At 41.9% G+C, this 16,781-nt stretch overlaps 1 protein-coding gene across 2 annotated transcripts in view; it reads right to left on the bottom strand.

Annotated features, from left to right (window-relative positions):
- Window positions 1–16,781, bottom strand: part of LOC149090658 (uncharacterized) — a 50,227-nt gene that overhangs the window by 26,539 nt on the left and 6,907 nt on the right. The gene's annotated exons all lie outside the window — the stretch shown is intronic.

Raw genomic sequence — 16,781 nt, 5'->3', positions numbered from 1 at the left:
CTTCGAATTGTACTGATTTTTATTTATTTTATGTTTGAACCGAAACGCTTATGGAATTCCAAATGAAATCCGACTGCGCCCCGCCGCACTAGCGTAGCACAGCAGATACAATATAGACCAGTTATGCGCTTAGCCCCCGCCAATTGGCAATTGGTGTGGGAAAAAGTTCGTCGTCTCTTCTTCACTTCACACAATTGCTAACAGGCGTGGCAAATTTCCATTTGCCCATTTGCATGTCCAACTACAACCTCAAGTTCGGCTGGTTGCGATCCCGATCGAATTTTAAATATTGCCCCACGCCAGACATCGCCTACCTTGAACTTCAAAACAGTCTCCGTCCATTGATAAATCGCCCATGACAGCCCCCTCCCTGCAGTTGACCCACAAAATAATAACAAATTGTATTATCTGATACTCGACAAAAGTAAAAGTGTGTGTGCCTGTCTGTGTGTGTGTGTGTGTGTGTGTGAGAGGGAAGACGGTCTGGTATACTACTCAGAATAAAGGGCAATAAAAGTGCTTCAAAATTAATGTCTTATTGAATATAATTATTAAAGCTTATAATTAAATATGAATTTAAATTTGTAATACCAATTAAAATAATTAATACTTATTTATATTAATTATTAATATTAATTTTGTTAAGCATGTGAATATATAAATAAATTTTTGAGCTATAAAATATTCAATTTAAAATATACATTAGAAAAAAAAAATTCTATCATATATTAAAAATCAAAAAATCAAAAATATGTAAAATATATTTAAGCTATAATATAATTTTAAAAAATATATAATTAAAAAATTTTTCTATTATGTTTTTTTTTTAACTAAAAAAATATATATAACACAAATAAGAAAATGTAAAATCTGTTTTGTTTTTTGTGTATATATTTATATTAGAGAGCGATAGAAAGAGAAAATTAGACCACAGTCTCAATTCCAGTTCCAATATATACATAGTTTTAACGATAGTTAATCGATAGCTGTAAGCGTTGTCTCTTATTCCTCTAAGAGACTCGGTTTTCAAATCACGCTTTTTCTACGCGCTAACAAAATAAGCCATAAAATTGAATCTGAATTGTGTTTTATATTCTCAGTTATTGTGGCATAGTCACATATGTACATACATATGTGTCATTTAACCAAAAATACCTTTTAATATATCGAAAAATCAAATGCGTATTTCCTTTCATAAATGCCCACTAAACAGGGAACAGTGAACAGGGAACATCCTCACGTAAACTGGGTCGAGAACTGACCTACAGGACACGTTGGGGAATGCAACCAGTCAATCGACTAATCGCCCAAATCAAACAACCAATTAATCGGCCAATCAGCCAGCCGGTCGGACAGACAGCTCGTCTGCTTGTCAGTCGTCAGTCAGTCAGTCTGTTGAATTCGATAGATTTTTGACATTCTGGCGTGTTCGATGAGCTCGTTGAACTTGGATTTTCTCATTCACACGCTGCTGTCCGTGGGAGAAAAATGTGAGTGTTGGATCTGCTTCTGCTTCTTCAACTTCGTCGGCTTGTTGTTGTTTTTGTTTGGTTTTTGGGGGCCGAAATTTGCACTGATTGGCCTCGGTTAGCCTGCTTAAACAAATCAATACGAAAACGATGCAAATGGCAAAAAGCATGTCAACAATGCTGGCGAGTAATTGGCAGAGTGCTGGCCGGGCAATCAACCAAAAGGAGCAGCAGGAGCTGGCCCTGATGACGTCCACTGTGATGTTGATGATTGCATTTTGAATCTGACCAAGAGACAGAGAGAGAGTGAGAGAGCGAGTGTGTGTGTGTGTGATAGCGATCGCTGTCTCTGTTGCCGCCAAAGTGCAGCTAAACATCTGGAGCAGAGGCAATGGCAAATCGCCGCCCAACTGTCCAACTGTCCCAAGCAGGTGATCAGTGATCTTTGCCGACGCGCCCAGCGCTCAATTGTGGCGGGGAGGGCGCGAGGCATGCAGCCGTGGCTTTGATCTGTCACCGCTTGACCGCTTACCGCTTACCAATCGAATCACGGCTGGCGCGCGAGCACCACCAGATAAAATTATTGAAATTACATTGGCAAGACGCCGCAACGTCGATCAGCGGACAACAGCTGCGATCTGTTGCAGTGCACCGCGAGCAGCGTATGGGAGCATTCAGCGATCTCTTTGAGCTAACGCGACACGATCGCTAACACTTTGGCTGAGAGAAAGATCCGGATCCGCCTGAGCTTCAGCCGCAGCCACAGCCAGAGCCTGAGCCAGAGCGGCAATAATTATCGCTTTTAGTTTCAACTTGGCCTGTCAATGTAATTCCAAAAATGTCGTCAGTGTCGCGTTGTACTTGTGTAGTAGCTCATCAGGGCCATGGCCCAGGCACCCAGAGCTGGAATCCAGCTTTTGATCGGTACTGTGATTCGATTTTCTGCCGCCTTCTCTACCTGGCCGCCGTCGCTGCCGTCGCTGCCGTTGCTTCTCTCCGGCTGTGCTGCTCACTCGTTTTTAAAATGTAATCATCATTAAAATATTTATGGGCCTTCTCTCGCTCTAACCAACAGCGGCATGCGCAACACCCAGGCATATGGCCAGGCCAGGCTTGGGTCATCGCAATCCCGTCAGTTAGTTGGGACAAAACTGTGGACGGCTTGTAATGACCATACATAGCAATTGGTTCTCACGTTCGGCGAAGCAGCGCTGCCAATTTGGCGTCATCGTTGTCACAGTCGACCGACTTGCAGTTGCTAGTTGGATTCAGTCGGGAAGTCAGTCAGTCTGCCAGCATTGGAGTTGTCTTTTGTCACCTGTGCGCTACGAATTAACAGAACGTAACCAGACAAGTAGCTGCGCGACCACAGATCATTGACCACAGATCAAGCAATCAAATCAACAACTGGGTGCAGGGAGCGAAGTGAATTAATCCAAATGGCAAGCGAATGTGTTTACTTCATGGATGTCGCCTTGATGACGATGCTAGGATGCGCCCTCGTGAAAGCTCCTGTCTGAACTTGCTCTGAATAATTTAACTTAAGGAAAGCTTTTGGTTTCCATGAATATATATACACAGATAGATATATATTAATATAAACAGCTTTTAAAGCCCATTAATTTCATTTATTTGCATACCTGTCAAAAAACTTCAATAAGATTGCTCTGGAATGATCTTAGTAGTTTTTAAGAACTTGCACGGAAATGCACAAGGAAAACTCTTGTTTAGCCTATAATGAATTATTGCAGCTGTGAAAACAAAACAGCTTTTATATTCATTTCAAAGCACCTTAAAGCTTAATTGAATACGAGCAACATTTCTAAGCTCAAGTGCTTTCAACAAGTACGAATGAAATAGCTCTTCATTATAGCAGAAAGCAGCAAAGCTACCATAAACTATAGATAAGATACATTAAACTCTTTGACAACATTATGTGGTTCAACTTTGAAAAAGATCTATTTTAAAATTTAAAATATATAAATACAACTGATTGATTGAAATTGAATGAAAATAACTAGAAACGGGTCGAATGAGAGGGAGAAACGGCGAGCGAAGTATAGATAATTGACATCATTCAATTATGCTATATCTCACACGTTTCAGTGGCGACCACCCCTGACAACTTGTTTTACCTTGTGGCCAATGTGCTGACGGCTTGCAGGCCGGGTCCAAGTGACGCCGCTTCGATTTGACTGTTCATCGGGCCGTTTCACTGTCATTACCATGGCCAATAGCATTAGCCATTGGCTGGGCATATCTGCTCGTAGTCGAAGTCGAAGTCGAAGTTGAAGTCGAAGTCAAAGTCAAAGTCGTCTGCCTCCTGGCTGCCTGACTGACTGACTGACTGACTTGTCATGTGTGGCATATGTAGCCTCAACTCACATGCGGCTGTGGCAGCTGTTGCCGTTTATCAATTATGACAAATCTTTGCGCATGCGTGGCCAGCGTCGCAGCTATTTTTATAAACTTTTCTAAAGTGTTTGCCCTGCCATACGAGTATGTGTAAGTGTGTGTGTGTGTGTGTGTGTGTGCCTCGAACTGCCCTCCCTCCGAGCAAGTTGTAGTCGTCTATAGCTTGCGCCTTGCTATCCCCTGCGTTCGTGTTTCATTTTAATTTGTAATTATTTCTTGAGCGTTTTTGCTCGTCTGGTGCCTCTGCCCCACTCCTCCTCTTCTTCTTCTTCCTCGACCACTACCACTACCACTACACATAATGTTTATTATCATCTTGTATAATTTCAAACGATTCGAACATACATACATACATACACATACATATATACAAACATATATTGTTGTGGCTCTGCACACTTTGTTGCTTTTTTCGAACTTCATTTGCGCTTCGGTTCGGTGACAAATAAATTAAGTAGCTGAGCAAAAAGCTGCCTGGCGGCTTTGGCCATCATTACAACAACAACAACAATGATAATAATAGCAACAACAACAACTACAACTATAACAACTAGCTGCAATTAAGAGAAGTTGTCGTCGTCTCACTGAAGCTGTCATTGTGCCTGGCTCTGTGCGAGGCGAGTCGAGTCGAGTCGAGTCGAGGCGAATCGACGCGAGGCGAGTCGCTCGGCTCGGTAACAACGCCCCTTTTTTTAAGATTTATTAAATGTTCGGTGATTGGAAGCAGTCAACGCAGACCGAGCCCCAACGCAGGGGCAATTACTCATAATGGCGACCAATGTAAGTACGGCGCACGTTTGCCGAACTGGAGCCTAGGCATCGTATCGCAGAGATCTGGCAACGCTCAACAATTGCTGAATTTTAGTGGATATTTGAATGAATGTTTGAGAGAAGAGTAATAGATCTTGCAAACACACATACATACATATATGAATAGCTTGAGTGAAATTAAGTTGCCAAGCTTTGGGTATTCGAGAATCGTATGATAAATCTGAGCAACACATGAGAGACAATCCATAGAAAATGCAAAATTGAATATGAATATTGAATACATGAATGTATAGCTTTGAATAAATATGAATGAATAATGACAAATTACTATACTATGAGATAGATCTCAAATAGACTCGAGGTATTCTAGAATCGTATCAGACATCTGGCAACACATAACAAGAGAAAAAAAAAAAAACATAGAAGCGAATTCGAATATGAATCATATTTAATATATGAATGCATGGGTATGAATTATATAAATGAATAACCCAAAATTGATTCATGATTCTTCTACAGTTAAGCGTTGCCAGATCTCTGATACGGAAGAAAAATACATTCTAGTTGATTGCGACGATTGAGACTACCAATTGCGCCTTGAGCTATTCCAAAATCATATTAGATATCTGGTACTAACTTACTAAAGTATAAGAGCTAATCATATAAAAGAGGAAATCAAGCAAACGATTTGTCAAAAGTATAGTCTATATATAAACTTATATATTTATATTCTTATTAGAAATATAATGAATAATTTATCTATATTTTCTTTTTAGTTTCCTCTATATTGTAATCCAGCTTTGATCCCATATTGAATAAACTTTTTTGTTTAAATTTCATGCCGCAATGTCATTTACAGCTAAAAGTGATGAGCGAAGTGTTTGCTGGCTGCTGCGGCCGTCGTGAGCCCCTCATACTCCCAGAGAGAGAGAGAGAGAGAGAGAGAGAGCCCACCTTGCCGCATGACCCACCTGAATTGAAGTCGAACGAGCGATCAGATGCTGCCCACACTCGGCCAGACAGCCGTAGCCACTCAATCAGCAGTTGCTCTGCCAACTTGAAGCCAAATCAGCTGCTACTGTGCTACAGCAGAGCCACCGCCGTGTGGTTGGTTGAGCGGTGCTGGTGGTGGTGGTGGTGCTGGTGGTTGGGCTGCTGCTGCTTGAATGGCTTCAAGGTGCATCAGTCGCCGCAGCTCGAGTCGTTTATTAATTTGGCATATGACAAATTATACGTTGGCCAGCAATTAGAACTGAAATCAGCAGACAACTGTGAGGCTTCTGTCGTCTTGGCCTGGCCCTGACTCAGAGACCCATGTACATTTAGCGCTGATTTAACAAAATTTTCTGCAAGACACGTACAACAGCTTCGATCTGCCGTGGCCCAGCCAGTGGGGACTCAGGACAGGACAGGGACGAGGTGCATCAACAGACGACAAGTGGCACTTCGGCGCATTAAGAAAATCTGTACAAGTGTCACTTTGGCAGGCCAGCCACAGCCAGGGAACTGGACTCGAAGTCGAAGTCGAAGTTGGAGTCGGAGTCGGCAGTCGGTAGTCGGTAGTCGGTCGTCGAGTAGAATTATAACGCCAACGTTGACCAACAGGCAGTCGGGCAGCCAAATGCAATTTCACTGCACAACGAGGATTATAAATCCTCTGCTTGGTTACTTTTCATTTAAGCAGCAGCAGCAGCCACAAAAAAAAACCAAACACACATACATATAAACACGTATATATGTATGTATGTATGTATTATTTATATATATTGCTGGCAGATATTTATTTGAAATTTGTCCAGTCATCGGCATTATTTAATGAGTTGCCAACAGGTTGCTGAGGCCGGGGCCGGGCCAGGCGAAACCAACCAGAAAATCAGCAGCCGCTGCCACTGCCGCAGTCGCAGCCGTTCTGCTTCAGTTTCAGCTGCGTTGTGCTGAGTCAGCGCCGCAAACAGAAGCCAACAGGCGCAGTCGGCGCATCAGTCAGCCTCCGCCAGTTCACAGCCACATCGAGGTCCAGGTCCAGGTCCATGGCCAGGTCCAACCTACGCCTGCTTCCTTGTGAGCCTGCGCCTGCCAGAAGTGTCATGTAAATGCAACTTGTTGGGCGCTGCCATCGCCACCGTCGACGTCGCTGCACTTGACATTGCTGCTACCTCTGCCGCTGCTGCTGCCACTGCTGCTGCTGCTGCTGCCTCTGCTGCGTCGCAACGTGTAATGTCAATTTGACAGACAAACTGTCGACCGTTTGAAGCATATTCAGCTACTGTCTACTGTTGCTATCCACCGATTATGATTTGTTTGATTATGATCCTCTACAATGCAAAAGCCAAGGCATATCTAAAGATCGGCGATCGTATAGATGAGGCATATGAGAGTCTCATTTGGCTGAGAGACTCAAGTTCTTACAGCATTTGCTGGCAAATTAAATACAAGTGATATTTTATCAAGCAATCAAATAAAACATTTATTTATGAATCAAATTCTGAATAATTTAAATATGCTTTCAAATATATTTTACCCCTGCTAAATTACTTATAGTATTCTTTTTTTTTTTTTTTTTTTTTTTCAAATAGAAGTTTAGAATATTTCTATTAGAGCTTACAATTATTGAATTCTCAACAGAAGTCATTTCATTCAAAAGTCTTTCCCTCGATTAGATATTTTAAACAAAAAAATTACAATGTAGAATATATAAATAAATATATGTAAAATAAAAATTTAAAAAAATAAAATAAATAAAATAAAATATACATAGAATATTAAACCAAATTTCAATCAATTAAATTTAATAATCGCAACAAAAGGCAGCTATAATCGCGCAAAAAAAATACCAATAATTACTTTAGTATAACTTAATTTCGCTGTCAGCTTATTACTCAGTTAAATTTAGCTGCTCGAAGCAGAAAAAAAGCTAGCTTTTAAAGCCATTTAAATCTTTCAGAATCGTAAACGCTTTAGTTAGCGCCGCGAGCTGGCCGAATCGAAAGCCGCTGAAGGCATGTGCTGAAATCAAATGCCGAATGGAGTCTGGAGGCTGACTGGCTGGCTGGCTAGCTGGGATGGATGGATCTCGGGTCTTGGGTACCTCTACTGGCTGGCTGGCTGCCACAGCTACTTCAACTTGAGGCGCAGACAAAGTGCTACTTCACATGCTTAGAGGCACGCAGATTACACTTGTATACACACACTCGGGCAATGCACACGATATAGTACATACCTACACACACACACACACGCACACACATACACATATGTACATATGTATGTATATACAAATAAGTATGGATGTGTGCCTGGCGTTGGCATCCACAGCATTCAATAAAGAATTTTTGCGATTTTTATCTTGCGCGCGCCTTGCCGCGTCACCCGAACACAAAAATATACAGATACAGATACGAAATACGTATGTATGTTTGTATGTACATAAATACAAGCCAAACGATGTTAGTGTACGGCTGCTGCCCCTTTGCTTAATACTCATAATTGATTAAAAAGAAAATTTCCATGGCATTTATGCGTACCACGCCACTCACACACAATGTGGAGTTGTTGACAGCCCCCAAGAAGGAAGACGCGGAGAGCTCAGCTGGCCCATGGCCCATGGCCCATGGCAGTGGCAGTGGCAGTGGCTCAAGACTGGAGTTTGTTCTTTGGAAGTAGTTGTCGAAATGTTTTTATTTGTTATCGATTAATCGCTTGAATCAACAGCCAGCAGCAGTCAGTTGTACAGTGGCAGTTGTCTGTCTCCCTCTCTCACACTCTTTGGGCCGTTTTGTATCTGTAAGATACGCACATTCACAATCTGAAATGCTCCTATACCCATATGCGTAACCGTATCTGTGTATCTGTATCTGTATCTGTATCTGTATCTGTATCTTTTGCATGTCGACCTCTCTGGACTGGAAATGTTGCTGTGTAATTGTTTTGAAGTTTGCCTCAAAGATTGGTAGCAACAGCAGGCCAACTGCCTGTCAGCCAGACTCTCGACTCTCGACTCCCGATTCCCAACTCTGGGCTCTCAACAAATGTGGCTCTCAGCCAGCAGCAGCCGGCAGCAACCGGCAAACGGCAACGAAATTCTGCATCTGACTAAACTCGAGATTTGCGCTGCTGTCAAATTCTGATTGATCGATTGTTTGCACACGTTTTTATGAGCTTTCTTCTGCAGCGCATTTATTGAGTATTTTATTAATTTCAACTGATCGATGAGCCATTGCCTGGTGGCAGTTGCCCCCCCACCACCAGCTGCTGCTCCACAATTATCCACGGACCTGCTACAGCCAACTCTGCTGTGGGTGGGTCCACGTTCGATTGAAAGCGTGTCGAAAGCGACAAGTACGGCGCCCTACATCACTGACACAACAAGGTCATACAAATAACCATCGGCTGCAGCTAAAAGCAAACTGCCTGACTATGAATATACCCTAGAAAAAGAAACATCTGTCCGCTTAATAGTGGGGCCTTCCATCTGACACAATTGAGAGATTGAGAGAGAGTTGAGGAACTAATATTCAACAACTGAAGCATGCAGAAACTAAAGAACTGTTTAATAAATGATCTATAAAAATATGATATTTAGACTATAAAATCTAGTTAGAATTTATTCAATAAAAATAAAAGTACGATTTCCAGTTGCACGTAAAAGTAATTATCTAAGAACATCTGAAGTATTTTGAAAAAAAAAAAAAATCGTACGGAATTTAGTTAATTAAAATCATGAAATTTCTTTTATAACAAAACTATATGTATTTAAATTTGAAGACCGTAAGTCCTAAAATGCATGAGATATAAATTTGTAACTGATATTCTATAAGGTGTTTAATCGATAACAAAAACCAGGAACAGTTATCGATTTTTTTGAGAAAAATCTGGATTTGCAAAACTCTAGGAACAAAAATTTTAAACCTTTAGCTCGAACAGCTTCTGAGATCGACGCGTTCAGACGGAAAGACAGACAGGACTAGATCAGCTCATTTCGTCGCTCTGATTAAGAATATGCATACATACATATGTATGTATATACCGTATAGGTTCTGCCACCTCTCCTTCTGCCTCTTACATGCATTTAACAAATACATTATACCCCGTTTTTTCCATTTTAGACTCTTAAACATTTTCCAGATATTCCAAATAAAACTTACTGAATAAACAACATTTCTCTTATGACATACACATATTTTTCTAGGAAGATGATACATTCCTGACAGATAGTTTTCATACACACAGACATACATATGTAATATTATTTAGTCAAAATCGATTGCCCAGTTTTCCGCTCATTTAATTCTCAATTTCCTTCTCGAAGAATAAAACACACACACACACACACATACAACACTTCTATGGAATAGAAGTAGAGCTCGTTTAATGATATGTGACTTCCTAGCATTTCAGACTCTGTTTATCAATTGGCACTCGGGCAGCGCTAGCTTTTTGGATCTGCTCTTCTGCGAACTGATTGATTTCGATTGTGGACATATTCTACGAAGTTTGGCTACCAGTTGACAGCGTTTTGTTAGCCGACCCCCACTTGTCTCACGTGTCGATGGGCGCACAGATAACGGATGAGCTGCAGGCCCCGCTCGCGCTCTCCTCGCATGCCCTGCACAGTGGGGCACAGCGTTTGGAATTAGATCGAATTGTGTTGGGTCTGCTGTAGCTTGAAGCTTCCGAAACGACATAAAATATAATAGTATTTACTGAGGAGTCTCGTTTTTGTTGTTGTTGTTGTTTGTTTTTTTTTTTTTTTCGGTGTCAGTGTCTCCCGCTAAAAAAACGCGGAAAAACGTATTAAATACAAATTTCCTGGTAATAAAACAGAGACACAGCCGCAGATGGGCCCGGCATGGACAGGGGGCAGCCAAGGGGCTACCAAATAAAGAAATAAATCTTTACGCCCGAAAAAAAGTGACCAAGGGCCAGACAGAGATGGCACTAGAGTGGGAATTAAACAGATCTTACATCGAGTGACTAACTGCTGTGCCCATCGACAACCGAAGTCTTCAGATGATGCTGCTGCTGCTGCTGCTGCAGTTGTTGTAGCGCGATTTGTGCCTCTTGCCTTTATTGTTATTTTTGTGTATTTCTTGTATCAGCGTGTAAATCTCGCTCACACACGCACACAGTCCGCCAGATGAAATACGGAGCTCAGCAGCTCTCGCTCTCTGCGCTCTGCGCGTCGGGCTCAACTGAGATCAGCTCGACAGAATTTTTATTGGAAATCTGTACGTAGAAGTAGTCATCATCATCATCATCATCATCATCATCGTCATCAGCGGCAGCCGCAGCGGCAACATGATCAGCATGATTACGATTATCGCGATTATCATTATCATCAACAGCAGCCGCAGCCCGCAGCCTCAGCCAAGGCTTGTTCCTTGTATTTGGTTTTTGATTATTTTATTTATACTTTACTTTTTACTTTATTTTTTTTTTTTGTTTTTTTTATTTATTTTTTGTTTCTGTTTCAGATGCATATCTCAAAGCGCGTTGGCAATAAAAATATATATGAGCTGTTGATGACTGCATATAAAAATGATTCGAAGCAGGCACAAAAGTACAAAGAAACACAAAAAGAAACCCTCGAGTGCTGTGATATACAGATGTATGTCGAGTCTCTGACAGCGCCGCAACTGCAACTCGACTCTCTGAAGCAGCAGCAGCAGCAGCAGCCGCAGCCGCAGCCGCAGCAGCATCCCAGATCCTGACAAGCGCCATAAAAAGGCATAATCTGTTGTCTTCAGTAATGCATCTATATACATATGTATGTACATATGTATGTACATATATTTATGTATATGTATACATACATACATATGTATATAGACATTATAATGTAGGAGAGATAAAGTCATACTAACAATAACCTAAGCTATAATTATTACATGATTGAGAAATAAATTGGCTTAAAATATACATACATACATACATACATACATTTGTGTATACATTATATTATATTTGATAGCTACCACAAACCCAGCTAAAATCAATTTTAATTAAAATTCACTTTTTAAATAAGCTTTAAACAATTTTGATGACTTTTTGCAAGAAATCAGAACAAAGCATCAAGTGAATGAAAGCGAAATTTCAATGTTATTAATTAAAGAAAGAAATAAATCAAATTATTTTTGGCATGAAATCAGAACTTAAAAAATAATAAATAAAATCTAAATAAATAGCAATAAAATAAATAAAAATAATAAATAAAGAAAAATAAATAAAACATGTTTTAATTATTAGGTATTATTATTATTAGGTATTAGGTATCTAAAAATCATTTGTGTATGGTAAATAAAATTCAATGAATCTCAATATTCGGCTGAACTATAGCTATACATAGCTCTAAAACAGCTATAGCAAAAAACCCTAGTCAGAGCTATGCTTGTACTGCTCCCAAAGACTTTTGAAGATAAATGAAGCCTATCTATGGCAATGTCTGCTTAAGGCCATAGTTTGATGGCCAATTGGAACGCCAATTGGTAGTGGAGTGGTAGTATGTATGTGCATACAGAATGCATTTAATTGCGATAATTTTTCAATTGTAACAAAAGACATCAACGAGAAAGCAACAACACAAAGGCGAATGCGAGACTCGTCAATTGTGAATTGGGATTGTGAATGTGCAGGCGAATGCAACGAGCCATTTAGAGGCAGGTGAGTGTGTGTGCGAATGTGTGTGTGTGTGTTTGTGTGTGAAGATTTCCTGAAATCAAATCTAGCAAATCAAACCGAAAACCAAAAACCAAAAGCCAAACACCAAACACCAAACTAAACCCAGCCGATGGGCAAACTGATGCGCATCGATGTCAGCAAAAACTAAACGAAATGCCAGCACATTGCGTAGGACGTGGCCAGAAGGGGCGGGCGGGGGCCGTGCAGGTCTGGGCTGGGCCGCACAGGCGCCGGAGCGTGCCATCAATATGGCAAACGACGACAAACGCAAATTTAGAAACGACTGAGTGACTCCCTCAACGCGGCGGCATTGAACAGAAGCCGCAGTCGAAGAGTCAAAGCTGGAGCTGAAGCTGACGCTGAAGCCTTAGCTCAGCATTTAGCTGCCCCAGCTACAGCTGTAGATACAGCCGCAACTATAGATACAAATAGAGACTGAGCTACAGCTGCAGACACAGATATGGCAAGTAAAAGTGAACTGGTTGAGCATGACAGACTGTGAGATACCTATTACCATATAAATTTTAATATAATTTGATTATATTTTACTCAAATATGTATGTAAAATCAAACTACATATAACTACATATAATTCGATTTATATAAGAATATTAAATAATCGTTTGTTATCGATTAATTTAATTCATTGATTCAGTTATAGATCCTCCCAATGAAAACCAATTTGTTGTAAGCGTATATCTACGATTGATATCGATTAATTGAATAATTAAATATTGCTTTCGATATGGGTAAAGTCATTGAAAGTGAATTTGTCGCAAGTGTATATCTGTATATATCGACTGATATCGATGCATTTAATCAATTCATATCGATTTAGTAATCGATCCACTCTCTGATAATCGTTTCCTTGTATCCATATATCTTTGGCCTCTTTCTGTTTGAATAACGCCACAGCATCTCCTGCGCTTGGCTCGTAATTAGTGCAGGGTATCTATGCATGCTTATAAATGGGTCGGCCTTGCTGCTGTTGCTCAGCCAGCGCTTGGTAGCTGGCAGCTGGGTGTACAATTACCTTAACGCATCGACAATTATACGAATGGTTGGCCGCCCCACAAAAGGGGGCAAAGCCGACGACGTTGGAGACGAACATGAGGAGAGAGCAGACCCAGATGGGGGTGGCGGGGGCGGCGGCCAACCCATCAGGTGCGATATGCGATACGCAGCCGGGCGGCCGAGACAATTGCGCCACGACGTTGCGACTGGGCGCCCAAGAAGATTGTCAGTCAGTCGGACGGTAAGTCGCTCAGTTCTTCAGTTTTTCAATTGATGCCGCTGCCACTGCCGAGAAGTGAGAAGGAAGGCCAACAACAACAACAACAGCAATAGCAAAAAAACCATAACAAAACGCCCCAAAAACACTTTGGCCTGCTGGGCACGGGACATGTGTAAGATGTGCGCGTGTGAGTGTGTGTGTGCGTGAGTGGGTGTGTGTGTGCGTGTGTGTGTGCCATAAGTAATTTGGGGGCGTCGCGGAAGGTATTGACACCGCCAACAATGACTGCGACAACGACAACAACGATAATGTTGCTGAAGACGTTGGCAACGCGGGCGCATCTGATTGCCTTGCGGTTTTAATTGTAACGCACAGTGGAACAAACACCGTGAAATGTGGAAGAAGAGGTGGACGTTGCAAGGCGCTGAGCGCGTTTTGATGAGGCCTTACAGGTAGTACCCAAAAGTAGCAATAGCTAATTATGGCAGCGATTTGATACACAAATTATATTTTGGCAAGGAACTTTTTTGCTGGGATTTTATATGTACATATGTACAGATATTATAGCAAATAGATATGTATGAATGTATGTAAATATGAAAATGATTTCCGAACTAATCACTTACATACATAGATACTTATCGTACTTATTCGGTTGATAATCCTAAGCGCTTTCAAGAGCAGCAAAAGTAAGTGGTACAAGAATCTTTGATAAGAGTCTTCCCTTAAGACTTTAAGCAACAAGCAGATCACAATTCGCCCATTGATACTTATACAACCTATTCTTATTGCTATAGTGTTATTTATAAATAATTTTCCACTGGCAAATTTATATATTAGTCTTCCATAAATTTATTGGTATTATTATAGGATCAAACAAAGCTGATCTGGTTTTATGATCATGCATATGAAAATTGCCAATCTTAGTTTTGCCAAAGTATATTTTACATATTTCATAATGTCTGCACCACTGTGCTCTCCCACCCGCTCTCTCTTTCTCTCTCTCTCTCTCTATCTCCCTTTAGTGCCACTCGCTATGATTTGCGCGGTCTTCCAGCTTTCTTAGCAGGGCTTCACTTTATCAGGCGGCGACCAACTGATTGACACAGCCCAGCCAAGTGCTTAAGGCACATCACACGCACACACACACACACACGCGCACACTTGAACATATGTGCATATGTGTGTTCAGATTGGATTAAATTGTATTGAAAAGTTTTAGAACGCTCAAGTGAAAGAGCCCAGGGGTTGGGCTTGGTTAGTGTGTGGAGGGTGCTGTGGTGTATGTGTGCATGTGTGTGGCAAAGGATGCAGGCTCTATTTACTTTTTAATTGGCAAAATTAATGCAATGCATTGAAATGAAGCCCATCGAAGCAATGGATGCGCCACGGCGAGTGGGCGGAGGGCAGGCGGCCAGGCAGCAAGACAGTCAGGCCAAAATTGAAACAGAAGCCGGGAGGAGCTGAGCTGAGCTGCTTGGTGGTTCGATGGCTCAGTGGCTCAGTTTACTGGCTGGCATGCCAACGGCACTTCGACGCACTGAGCTGTTGATATTACTCTTCGGTTTGTTTTTAATGCTGTTGTTGTTATTTGTTTTGGTTTTTTTTTTGTTTTTTTTTGTTTTTGCTTTTGTTTTCTTGTTGTGCTTTTGTTATTATTTGTTGCTGTTGTTTTTTGTAATTCTTAGAAATTCAATTTTCAACTTAAAACCGCCGCCAGCCGACGCCCGCCGCTGCCCCACCAGCCAGCTGGCGGTCCCAGTTCGGGTGCTCCGCTCTACAAGTGATTAAGTGAAAACAACAACAATAATGAGAAGAGGAAGAAGAGCAGAGCTCGGCAGCAACCCCAGAGCTGGAAGCACATGCAAAAAAACACACAAGACTAAGACTAAGACAAAGAAGAAGAGGAAGAGACCAAGAACTTGGCGGCTTCACGGTTTTGATCCATTCGCATAATATAATGATGATCATGACGATCATGAGGAGCGAACGCTGGCATTGGCATTGCGCCCCCGCCCGCCCTCAGGCGGCGGCTGCTGCTGCAACCATCCACTCCACCACCAGTCAGCCAGTCAGCCAAGTCAGTCACACATATTGAAATAATTATTATCTGCATTTCGAGATCAACACGCCAAACGGAGCCGAACCAGTCCGGGACGATGGCAACTCCAATTCCAATTCCAACTCGAACATCGGCTGCGACTGCGACTGCGACTGCGACAGCGGCCTCAATTTGAAGGCCATAAAAAATCAACGCATATTGCACACTGTCAAAGACATCAACCAGGGCATCCTCCTACAGCCGGCACGGCCCCTCTTCTCCCACCCTTGTGATTACTTTTTGGAGTTTGAGCGTGAGCCACCCAGCAGAGCAGACAATGCACAGCTCATTAGCAGCAGCCCAGGCCCTTGGCCTCAGCTGTAGTCCTGATGTCCTCTGCACTCTCTCACATCTCTCTCTCCCTCTCTCTCTGTCTCTGTCTCGCCTAGAGTCAGGCATAAAAAAGGCACAAGTGATAATCCTTTGACAAAGGCTGCAGCTCCCTCCAAAAAAAAACTTGCGAGATTTCGCGCATTTCGGCACACGCAATAAAGGCGAAGAAAGCAGCCCTACAACAACAACAACAATAGCAACAACAACAACAAGGTGAACCAAAGCTGAGTTTTAAACGTGAAGCAGAGCCTCTGGTTAAATGCTGAAAGTAATTCCCCCAGGAGTTGCAAAGGCATGACAACAATCAGATTGCCAGGCTCGACTCTCTGCAGCCTCTGCCTCTGCCTCTGCCTCCGCCACCGACCCCCGCCCCTTTGCCTGGTCGTCTCTCAGCCGGCGTGTAATGCGACGTGTTTGCCTCAATTCGAGCATATGAAAACGGTTTATTTTGCTCGATTAAGTCGCCCGCTTTTGAAATGCGAGTGCCATGCAAAAAGCAAAAGCAAAAGCAGAAAAAAACGAAAGAAATATTAAAAAGAAAACGAGCCCAGCCCAAAATACAAAAAAAAATGCGAAATCAAAAAGAGATTTGCGGGGGCGAGATTTGTCGCACAGGAAGCTGGCGAGCGACAGGAAGCGATAAAAAATCCAAATTGGATGCCAACTATTGAAAACCGTTTGCCTGCCGATTTCCTTTGAGCCGGGCGCTGACAATAGATTAACCATTTAAGCTGTGACAAAAGCTGAGAAAGAGAAAGAGCATGAGAGAGAGAGTGAACCA

This window comes from Drosophila navojoa, chromosome X, assembly GCF_054131105.1.
Source record: "Drosophila navojoa isolate 15081-1374.11 chromosome X, UAZ_NAV_1.0, whole genome shotgun sequence".
Lineage (NCBI taxonomy): Eukaryota > Metazoa > Arthropoda > Insecta > Diptera > Drosophilidae > Drosophila > Drosophila navojoa.
This window is presented reverse-complemented; position numbering and strand designations above follow the sequence as displayed.